The sequence below is a fragment of the Manis javanica genome, chromosome 8, assembly GCF_040802235.1.
Source record: "Manis javanica isolate MJ-LG chromosome 8, MJ_LKY, whole genome shotgun sequence".
Taxonomy (NCBI): Eukaryota; Metazoa; Chordata; class Mammalia; order Pholidota; family Manidae; genus Manis; species Manis javanica.
The window spans coordinates 92,188,306-92,200,177 of record NC_133163.1 but is presented as its reverse complement, the minus strand read 5'-3'; the positions used below and the strand labels follow the sequence as shown (position 1 = coordinate 92,200,177).

The following is an 11,872-nucleotide window of genomic DNA, read 5'->3' as shown; positions in this document are numbered from 1 at the left end:
GTAGGACTGGTAGCCTGGTGCCCTCAGGACTTTCTGGGCACTGACCTTGTTAGGAAGGAAAAGACTCGGCTCGGTGTCACAGGCAAGTCAGATATAGTGAGATGAGAGACCAAAGTCAAGAAAGCAAAGTAAGTTTTAATACACCTGCATAGAGTAACAGATTGGGCCGGCCTAAGATAAGACAGGCAGGCCTGGCTGCTCTTTCTGAGGCTTCTTTTATGTGGTTTTGGCAGGGCAGAGAGGTCCTTGATTGACAGTGGTCAGCTATCTAGGCCTGTTCTGATCGGTGAAATGAGGACAGGGGCTGTGCTATGCCTGTGCCTCTCATGTTTCTTATCTGGGGGGACCCTGGACATTTCCTGAGTCACTCTTGGACCCTGTGGCTTCATCTGATTAACTATTTGAGTCATTTCTGGCTTTGAGGCTCTATTTGATCAACTCCCTGAGTCATCTTTGGGGGGCCCTTTCTCCTTTTCATCCCGCTCATTTCTGTTTTCTGCCTAACAACCTGCTCAAAGCAAGAACATTTGCTTTGGCTGAGGTTGAAGTTTATTTGCTTATCTATTATTTGCAATATGTAGGAGGATTTTGCAGGTGACTAAACTAAAACGAAGCCCGGAGACATCCCTTACAAACATCTCTTAAGGAAAAATATACCCAGATACTCCCAGACACAGATCTGGAAGAGATGTGAGGCTCCTCGCCCTCTGCCCACCAGCCCCTAACCCCTGAGGGCCTGTAGGGAGGGGCTACAGCAGCTTGGCTATAAGCTACCCTACAGGCTGGCAGTTCCAGCTCCTATGACCCTGGGGACATTGCCCAGTCACCTTCAGACTCATTTCCTTTGTTTCCTCAGCTTTATTAAGGTATGATGGACAAAATTTATATATATTAAGGTTGTACAATGTGAGTTTTTAAAGGCATATGATGTGATTGATATGCATTATGAAATGATTGCCACAATCAAGTTAACACATTCATCACCCCACACAGTTACCATTTTGTGTGTGTGTGTGTGTGTGTGTGTGTGTGTTGAGATATTTAAGATCTACTCTCTTATGCGTGATCAAAACCGAAAGTTTCTGTGATGACTGCCCTTGCACTGTTCACCATGTAAGAACTTATTCACTATGTAAGAACTTGTTCACCATGTAAGAACTTGTTCATTATGCTTCAGAAGATTGGAGACTGCTGAGAATTAGGCGTGGGGTTGATTAATGATTGTGCATTGAGTCCCCTATACAGAATTTTATTGTTGTTAACAACCATATGATCAATAAATATGAGCGATGCCCTCTCAAAAAAAAAAAAAAGATCTACTTTCTTAGCAAATATCAGCATAATTAACTACAGTCACCACCTTCTGACTTGTTTCTGGAGAAGTTAAAAAGGTAGGGCCCACCTACACCTTCATTTCCCTTTAATCTCCACAATTGTTTCTAATAAAAATGTTCTAATCAAAATGGCACTCTGAGAAGCAGACTGATCTGCCAAGCCCTCCCTAACCCTCAGACCCCTGAGCAAATTTGCAAATTAGCTCCTGAGGGCTGGGCAGCCCTGGAGACACAGATCAGGTGGCTGAGAAAAGGGAGGCGTGGCCAAATCGGCTTCCTCTTCCTTCTGTAAGGATAGCTGTTTTAGGCCTGTCCTCAGAGTTGGAGCAGAGTTCTGAGGTGAGAAGCAGGGGTGGATGGGGCTCAAGCATTCCAGGCATGGAGCGTGGAAAGGAGGGAACCGCACCTGTGACCACATTTCCTGCCAAGGAGCAACCCTGGAGTCAGGAAATGCCCCAAGCAAGGAGAGGGTCTGCTGGGGCAGACAGGAAGCCCGAGTCCCATCCCCAGCCCCACACCCAGTTCCCTGACATGGCTGCCCTCTCTGCTGACTCTCCGACAAGCCACAGCCTCTACTCTGCACGCTGGACCCTCAGCTCCGCCACTGCCAACTAGCACCAGGTCAGCCGCCTGGAATCAGCGCCCTTCTGGTCTCACCAGCCCGGTAGGGGTGGCAGAGGCAGGAGGAGCTGTAGCACCCCTTCCAGGCACCCGCCAATGTGCTCTGGGCAAGGCAGCGGGCTCTGAATGGCGCTGCCTGGACCTCCTTTTGCCTTGACTAAGCCTGAAAAATATTTACCAAGCGAAGTTTTAAACTACCCCATTTTAATATCTGTACTTATTTTTAAATTTTTAATCATGGTATAATTTAGAGAAATGAGAATGTGAGATACAGTTAGGTATTTAACTCGCTGATCTTCAACCATCCCTGGCTACTACCTAAAGTAATCCAGGCCCCCCACCTCGCATTCTGGAAGTTCACCTGGGATCAGAGTTCCTTTGGGTCATACAAACACCTCTGATCTCAAGGAAGCGCGCTTCCAACGCCCTTGTAGATATGTCCGTCCACAGACTTTGTTTTCTTCAGTCTCAAGCTTCCTCTCTCTCGAGGCAAAATAAAAAGTAAGATATTATTTGTCATATCTGGCGTCTGCTCACTTACTCCATGAATAGTTAGTTGCCTTTTCCCCAGTCATTTGCTGGCACTAGCTTCTAATAATTTCCAGAAATGAGGCCCTAAAGAAATGGAAAACATCAATGAATCTGCTTTGTAAACTGCTAAATGCTATGCTGATCTGACCACATGCAGGTCACTTCTGAGCTGCTTTCTATTTGTAATGGGACCATGTGTCTGCTTTAAATCACCTCCTTTTATCATTATTATTACAGTCATTCAAGCTATTTTTTTCCAAATAGCACTGTAGGGGACAAAAAATCTTTTCTCCCTTATGTTCGCTGCCTGGCTTCCTGTAAATTAGACTGACAAAAACCAGACTGACAAAAGAAAAACAAACAGAAGTTTATTAACATGCACATCGTTCCTGTAACACATGGGAGCATTCAGTGATGAGTCATTCACCAGGTGGTTAGAATGTAGGCTTACATGGCACCTTAGCAAAGGAACAATACATTTTTAGAGAAGTAACAGGCAAAGGAAAAGGACCTTGAGTCTCTAGGGTGGCAAATTGTGGGAAGGCAAACATATGAGGAAACTATTGGAAGATAGGTACTGGTTAGCAAACTTGTTATGAGAATTCCTCTGGTGCCCTCTCTCTGCTGACAAGGGTCTGGAGTTGTCTCTGCGGACTGACTTGTGTCCTTCCTGGTGGAGAGCAGAAAACGGGCACCTTTATAAATGTATGTCCTGCTTTTAGGCAAATACAGGAAAGCAGAGAGCTCCTCTTGTATCTGCTGCTTCTTAATTAACCTTCAGCTCAAAATAATCCTTACGCCAAGTGGCATATTGGTGGAAGAGGTGGGGAGTGGTAAATTTCCCTTTTCAGCACAAACAGAAAAATGACATTTTACACACCTAAACACATGCCTCTGGTCAGTTGGACTGTGGGTCTGGCTGCTACTTGGCTTCCGAGAGGGCTGTTTAGGCCAGAGACAGTCCCCACTAGGAAACCACAGCTTCAGGAAAGGGAGTCCTGAAATGCGATGACGGAGTGTCCCCAGCTAAAGAGGATGCTGGATCACTCAAAGCCAACACATGGGGAAATGGAAAGATGAACGTTTTGAATACACTTGAAAACACTTGTAGGCAGAATACAAAGAGGATTTGTTTTTTATTTTTATTTTTGCATTTCTGTTTTTACCATGGAATTATGATGCATTCTCTTAAAGTTGCCAGACATAGACAGCATCTGTTAAGCCAAAAAAAGGGCTGAAATGAGAGGCAGACTGCATATTAAATTCTCCTCCGGCCTGTGGCCCCCTCTAACAGCCCCAAACACCAGCCAGGTATTTATTTCCAGGGCTCAAAAGAGAGCTCTGGGGGTGCCAGCCAAGAGCTGGGGATCAGCTCCCCCGCCCTCCCAGGAAGGCGAGCTTCCATGAGGGGCCTGGAGGCCTCAGCCCTTCATGCAGCCCTCGCTCCTCCCGTCCCCCCCACTGACATACTGAATTTCACTCATTTAAAAATAGCTTCCTAGCAGTGAGGAGCTATCTCTGAACCTGGATCTCAGGTTGGAAATGCAATGCGGGCCTTCCTCAGCCAAAAGCTGCTCAGCAGGAGCTGAGCATAATTCTAGATCGCTGCTACTTTACACACAGCACAAGAACGTTTTCTGTCCAGAGTAAGCCCAGGTTTTTAAAATATTCACTGCGATGCCAGAGTCCTTTAACTAAGCCCTGACTTCCTTCACCTCCTTAATAATTCATCAGGCATATTTATCTTCAGGGGAATCCAATGGGGTTGCTCTCACATTTTTGCAGAACAGCCTTGAAATTTTCCGAGGACTTCTGGATGTCTCACTGCTAAGGACTAGCCGCAGGTCCCCACAGCCCGCCCTGACCCCTGTGGAGGCACACGGGGGGGCCCAGATGACTCTTCAGGCCTCAGCAGACCGTCCTGGCCTGGGAACCGATGTGTTTGTCCCACAGAGCCTACAAGGGGCCAAAGAAGACGGCAGGTCAGAAAGAAGTGCCAGTGACTCGGAGTGGGCACAGGCCCTAGGAATTCCCGACCTCCTGCCTCCACTTCCCACAGCCCTGGGGGGCTCTCAGGTATGTCTGTGTTCCTGGGGGGAGGGCTCCTGGCCCCTTAAATTTTGCCCTCACATCCCTGACCCTGAATAATATCCCCTGTGTGGCAGTTGCAGGGTTAAGCATTAAGTGGTTGTGTTTTTGATCATTCCTTCCTTTCCCAGAGGGGTCCCTCCCCTGACACCCTCGTCACCCACCTGTCCTTATCTGCCTCCTAGCTTAAACTAAAACAGTGATGACCTGCCATTCAGTGAGTTCTCTGTGCCCAACACTCTGCTAGGGAGGGATTAGTATCTCCATCTGATGAAGAAACTGTGGCTTAGAGGGGTGAAGGTCACACAGCTAGTCTAGGAGAGGGAAGAAATTTCTACCAATGTGATGCTGAGGAGGGTGGGTGGGGCCACGTGGGGCCCTGAGTGGGGCCCTGCCTGTGCCGCCCTAGCAGGCTCTGGAGAGTCATGGAAGCTCAAGCCTTGCAGCCTAGCACAGTGGTGGGCAGGGTGGCAAATGCAATCGCGTGCAACTTGGAGGGAGTTGGAGACAAAGTACTGCTTGGTCTTTGCATGGACCCCACCCATTGATTAGTGAAGAGAAAACTCTGGGTAACCAAGTCCCATCTGGTAACTTTAGTGGCAACAAGAATTGAAGTGTCTTTAGGTAATTATGGGTCCAGCCTGCCTCGCCCAGCATTTCCTCTGGGGCAGTGTTCCCGCACCCCTCTGCTGTGGGCCACCAGCGGGGCCAGGCTGAGCCCTGCAGGGGGTGAGACACCTCCTTCTGTGGGCCTGGGCCTTGCTCCCAGGCCACACTGGCCATGGTCCCTAGCCTCCTATGGGCCCTTCTGTCCCTGCCTCACCCTGTGTCTGGCTGTGGCATGGTGAGTCTATCCTGGGCCTAATCATGCTGCCACCTTGCCTGGGCCCTGAAGGTCCCATCTCCTAGCTGCAGCTGTCAACCCAGTGTCTGCCATACAAGGTAACTGACGGCGGCTGGGGCCTGCCGAGTCCCCCCAAAGATAATGCTCAATCCCTTGACTAGGCCAACCCCACAGGGAAGTGCCAGGGCCCCTGCTCCTGAGTCCCCTCAGAGTCACAAGGAAACAGTAACTGGGAGTCTGCCCCGGTGCACCCCTTGAGAAGTCTGCCCCACATTTGCCCACCCTGCCTGCAGTCCAGCCCCCTTCCTGCTCCAGACTCGGTCTCCTTTCCAGAAGTCGCCGTGCTCTAGTGGGCCAGGCCTGCTCCTCTTATGCTGCAGGGTGGGCGCACCAGCTCTCGTCCTGCTAGGGAGGCTGGGGGCCTGCCCCTGCCTGCCTGGCATCAGAGGCCTCCTGACTCACACTTAGAGGTAGCCAGTCTAATCGTGACGAAGTGAAATGCAGTGGTTCAGTATTTGTACAAGCGTTGTCTTAACTAGCATGGTTCAGAGCATGCACTGTGGACACAGACCAGGGCTCGACACCTTTCTCTGCCATTTGCCAGCCCTGTGACCTCAAGCCAGTTCCTGACCCTCTTCACTCTTGCTTTTTCACTCACGGGGAGAAAATGATGTGAAGACTGAATAACGTGCTCAGCAGAGCGCCTGGAACATAGGAAGTTAGAGCAAAGTTGCTGTTGCTGTTGGTATGATTTTATGATTATTTTTTCCCTTCGGCCCCCATCAGCCCCATGCCTGACATGGTTCAGGAATGAGGTTGGGTAACAAGACAGCACCTTGTCTTGTTCCGCTGCTTGAGTGACAAGCAGAAAGGCCACAGAGCTGGAACAGAGGCAACCACACAAAGACATTGTATTTAATCTTAACATTTTCATTTCTTAATATGTAAACACAATTACAAAAAATGTTTGAGAAAAGGAAAAATCCCCCAATAATCCCATTAACTCCATATTATAACTATTCCCTTTCAGTCTCTTTTCTCCTCAGATAATGTTGAGATAGTTACACTTATAATATTTTTACCAGTCCTATACCAGGCTTTTTGTCTGAACCTAGAATTATAGTCATGAATGTTTTCTAAGTTGAACTTGAGCTTCATAATTGTCACTTTAATGGCTGAATAATAGTCCATGGTGTGCCGGTATTATAGTTTATTAAGAGTTATGGTGAAATGTCAGAGTTTTTATAGATGCTTTATTTTTGGAAATTTCCATGGAATTTCACAGAAGCTGGTCAATTGGTCATTCCTTTAATGAAATATCTGAACAAGAATCACAGTCAGCTCTGCAGGACGGGGGCGATGTTAGGGAGGTTTAGTGGGTGAGGTGGGGTGCTTAGCCAGGGAGGCTGTGTGTGCATCTGCTGACAGGAGGCCTCAACTACTCAAGTGTAAAATTTTGAGGAAAGCACAAGGACCCACCAGCCTTCATATAGCTCCTCATTTGCCTTTCATTTTGGTCTTTGAAAGCTTTCCCCCCAGGACCACCTGTGGGTTACACCTTTGCCTTGTAGGCCCCATTAGAGGCATTACTGGGTAGTATATTGTCATTCAGCAAGAATCAGTTTATCAGATTAGCTGTGTATCAGTTCTCAGAGTTACCATATCCTGCCCTGTATTCTTGGGTAACTTCCTGTGGCTTGTTGCATCTCAAGAAGACCAGGAACCACACAGGAAGCATTTATTCATTCATTGAACAAATATTTATTGAGCTCTCACTGGGCACCTAGTGTTGTTCTAGGAGTGGGAGATAGACCACTGAGCAGGTCAGGCAAGTTCCAGCTCTCTTGAAATTTACATCCTAATGGGGGAGATAGACAATAAGTAAATACAGGAGTATTTCTATGTCAAAGATGTCAGGGCAAAATATGTGATAGTGACTGGCAGCAGGGTGGAGACATCAGACAGGATGGTGCATTTGAACCAAGATCATAAGACTCATGGAAAAATGTTCCAGAGAGAACAAATTCAAAGTGCAAGGACTGTGAGGTGGGCACAGGGTTGGTCTGTTCTAGAAACAAAGAGAAAACTAATGTGTCTGGGGAGCAGAGTGCAGCAGGGGCAGAGAGGAAGAACTCAGTGGTAGAAGAGTAGGTAAGAGCCTCATATGGCCCAGATGCCGCCGCAAGCAGCTTTGGTGTTGTTCTGAAGCAGTGGGGAGCCACTGGAGGGTTTTAATCTGCCACAGACTTTATCCACTTTGTGTTTTACACAGACCACTTTTGGTCTGCGGAAAATGGACTGCCTGCGGGACAAGCGGGAAAACAGGCAGCCAAGTGAGGAGACCTCTGCTGAGCCCAGGAGGAAACAGCAGTGGCTTGATCAGGGTGGTAGTGGTGGCTGGTAGAAGTAGACAGATCTTGGATTTTTCTGTAAGCTGAATTTACAGGACTTGCTGGTAGATTGGATATGGAATGAGAAATCAAAGATGCCCCCTAGGTTTTGCCTTAATAACTGGGAGGCACTCCTTACCCCACTGAGAACACCAAGGTAGAAATGGATTGAGAGGGAAGGGGACAGAGGTTTCTGTCTTGGACATCTTAAATTTGAGAAGTCTATTATATATCCAACTGGAGATGTCAGGTGGGGAGTTGAAAATACAAGTCGGGACTCAGGAGATAATCGGTTTGAAAAATAAAGCGGAATACAGATGGTTTTTAAAGCCACGGAGCTGGATGAGATCTCCAAAGGGTGGGGTGAAGAAACAGAAGGGAAGAGGCAGGAGTCTGTGCCGTCCTGTCTCCACCTTCTAGGTAGCCAGTGGAGGCAGAAGAGCCATCAGAGAAGACTAAGAAGGAGCGGCCAAGGAGGCTGAAAAGAAGCCAAGGAGAAGCTGGTGTCCTGGGAGCTCAGAGACTTTCTCTATAAACGTCCCAAACTCTCGTCAGAATAGGTTGTCCATAAATATTTTCAGGCAGCACAAGCTCTGTGGCTGCTTATTTGTGTCCACAGCCCCTGGCACAGACCTGGAATGTTGAGTGATGGGAGCTGCCTGCCCGGCTGGCTGGCAGTCTTCTGGGCTAAGAGCCTATACAGCTTCACATCATCTCTGACATCAAGGCTGAGACTTCTGCCCGGCCCCACAGGCTTGGTCCAGTCAGACCCCACCCGGCTCCTTCCCTGCTCCTGTTGCACACCCTGTGGCCCTCCTGGCAGGTCTCACCCTACCCTGAGCTGCCCATGTGGCATGAGGCAAGCTCATTCCCACTCCCCACCCCCCCAGATTCTGCTGCTCCCTCTCCTGGAATGCTCTCTGTCCTGCTGCCTTTCCTAATCTGGCACCCATTTTAGGTTCAGTTGAAGGCTCAGTTCCCCAGGCTCTCCCCACCTGCCCTCCTCTGGGTACTTGATGGATTTCCCTTCAGGTCCACCCTGTGGATTACACCTTCTCCCACCAGGTTCCTGAAGCCAATGGAAATCTTCAGCCCCATCCCCCATATCTAACCCATTGTCACACTCTACCCTGAAATGCCTCTTGAATCCCATTGCTACTCCCCGTCTCTGCCCCTCACCCTGGCCTAAATCACCATTCATTCCCATCTGAACTGCTACATCTCCAGTCTCGCCCCATCCATTCCCCATGCAGCAGCCAGGGATCTGACTCACATCACTTCTCTGCTTAATAACCATCAATGACATCCAATCCCTTGAGATAAAATACCAAACGCTTACCAAATCTTTCAAGGCCTCATGTGATCCAGCCAACTGCCCAGCTTCCCAGACATTTCTCATCCTATCACTCCTTAACTCATGGTGCCCCAGACACACATGTTCAGTTCCTAAACACACAAGCGTGTACCACCTCTTCACACCTCGCACATGCTGTGCCTACGGCCCATGTGGGGATAATGCAAACCTTCCTTTAGGTCTAGCTTAAAGTCTGCTTCCTCCGAGAGGTCATCTTTGACTCCTCCCCCAATCAAAATCAGGTACCCTCTGTTAAGGTCTCTTATAGCACCCTGTTCTTTGCCTTGAAAATACTCATCACAGTTAATGATTATAAATTGCTTTTTATTTATTTGTTAATTGCCTATCAACCCTACTTCTCTGGAAGCACCACAAAAGCAGGTACCACATCTATTTTGACACCGAGAGCCTACAGCATAATGCCTAGCACTTAGTAGGTGCTCCAAGATCATGGCCATCATTGAACAAAGCTTTCCCAGACTTCTCCAGCCCATAACCACCGTTAGGTACTTTGCCTTTTAAATTTACATAATTATAGGTAGCTCTTCCCAGTTTATTTGTCCCATAGCCAAAATACTAAAAACATGTATATATGTGAATAATCTCTAGTCTTTACAACAACCATGCAAAACAGATGCACTTACATCTATTTTGCAGATTAGGAAAATAAGTATCAGAGAGGTAGAGTAATTGCCTAATGTTACCTGGCTAGTAAGCTTCACAGCTGGGATAGGAATTCAAGCCTCTGACTCCAAAGCCCTTCTCTTTCCTCTGCATTTGTCTGTGTGGGTGTTGTCTCCAACTAGTCTGTGGAATTCTGGTGTTATAAGCATTCTGTCGGCGGCCTCTTTGGTTCGGAGCTGGTTTGTTTGATGGTTTTTGGTACCCATCACATCTATGCCACAGGTGCTACCTCAGTACTTGCCATTTGTGAGGATATGTCGTGGGTGGTGAGAATCATGCAGGACAAAGGTTGCATGTTTCTTTCAAAGTTGCCCTGCCAGGTGAGTTTTGAGGTCTGAGAAAGGTAGAGTAGATGCCCATCCACTGACCTGACTTGTTGGGGCCCAAAGGCCCACTGTCCCCAACTATCTCCCTCATGAGGCCAGGCTGGCCCTGCCCAGCACTTTCCTCCCTGCCTAGTGAATTTCTCACCACTGGGGTCACTTGCATGTTAGGCAATAAAGGTTGGCCTGACCTTCAGTAGGCCTCTCTCATAGGTGCTTCAAGCAAACTGTCCCCTGGATCATGGGCCTGGCCAGATAGGAGTACTAGAATCTCAAAGCTGAAACAGATCACCTGCATTCTAGAGCAGTCTCTTGCCCAGTAGAGAGATCTCTTCCGTGCCTCCCAGGCAGGCACCCCTTGAATAATTCTAGCTGTGAAAACATCTCCCAAGTGACCAAGGTCTTTCTAACACTCAGGTAAAATATACACACCCACAAAGGCCCCACTTCCACCATCAGGTGTGACACAACATTAGTCTCATCCTTGTCTGTGCTTGACAGCCCCTGTCATCCCCAAAGTTAGCTTCCAAGTTCAGCAGTTTCAACACCCTGCTGTCCTGGGCTCTGGTATCAGCTGCAGCCAAGGTTTCAGTGAGTCATGGACTTGCCCTGCCTTGGCTCTGTGTGGATGTTACAGCTGCGAGAAAGAGAAAGATCCAGATGGTGAGCAGTGGGCAAGCTGCTTGGAGGGAGAAGAAGAGGGCATCCCAGCACGTGAGGCGGACCGTGTTCTCACGCAGGGCCTCCTGCTACTCTCAGAGAACGAGCATGAGAGAATATACCTGTGTACTTTATACAGAGTTGACACATATAAATAACTGTCATGGCGGCCTGGCTCATAGTAGGCATGAAATCCATACTATTTTTCTTTCCCTTTCCAAAAAATTTTAAAATTATTTATTTATTTAACATATAACAATTTACTTAGCATATAATAATTTTTATCTATTAATATAATAATTTTTCTCTTTTAAAAAATTGGTTTTTCTGACTATAAGGAGCATGTAATATATGTTCAGTATAGACATTAGAAAAAATTTTAAGTTTAATAAAGAAAATAAACATTCCCAATAATCTCCTCAGAGATAACTTCTTGAACCCTTAATCCATTTCCTTTCAGTCTTTTTTCTAGGCACAAATGTACACAGATATCTGTTCTGCTTATATATTGTTTATATTTAAACATGTAAAATTGAGCTCATATTGTAAAACTTGTCCTTTCCACCTAACAGTAAATAGTGATCATTTTCCACTGCCATTAAAAAAAACAATTTGAAAGAATAGCTACAACACACCATCATATATATTATCTATGTTGTTTCTGACTTTTGATGCTACAAATATTACTCAGAAGCCTAGAAAACATGTTATTAATATCCAAGTTACAATGATTCCTCTCTCCTCATTTGCCAGGTTAGCAGAGAATTCAGGTTTTCCCCAAGATTTCCCTGCAGCTAGCCTGGGGAATTCACAGGGCTGTCATCCTTGTCCACGAGGCAGCTTCCATCACTCGTCTGCTAACTCTAGACTTCTCTGCAGAAGCTTGTCTGCTAATTGCCTCAAGGAAGGAATGCACCTACCCTGTTAGGACAAGGAGAGTCCCCCAGCAAAGTCACCTGGTTACCAAGTGGCACCTGGTAATGATATGGCTTTGTCAATCCACACACAAAAGGAACCCATTCCCCCAAAATAGACCCATGGTA

The 11,872-nt window shown here is 47.3% G+C and overlaps 1 long non-coding RNA gene across 1 annotated transcript; it reads left to right on the top strand.

Annotated features, from left to right (window-relative positions):
- The first annotated feature begins 3,749 nt into the window (after window positions 1–3,749).
- Window positions 3,750–10,249, top strand: LOC140843134 (uncharacterized). The gene is made up of 4 exons (XR_012120666.1): window positions 3,750–4,132; window positions 4,272–4,562; window positions 6,023–6,163; window positions 8,229–10,249. It is a non-coding gene; the product is annotated as an uncharacterized lncRNA (long non-coding RNA).
- The last annotated feature ends 1,623 nt before the right edge of the window (window positions 10,250–11,872 follow it).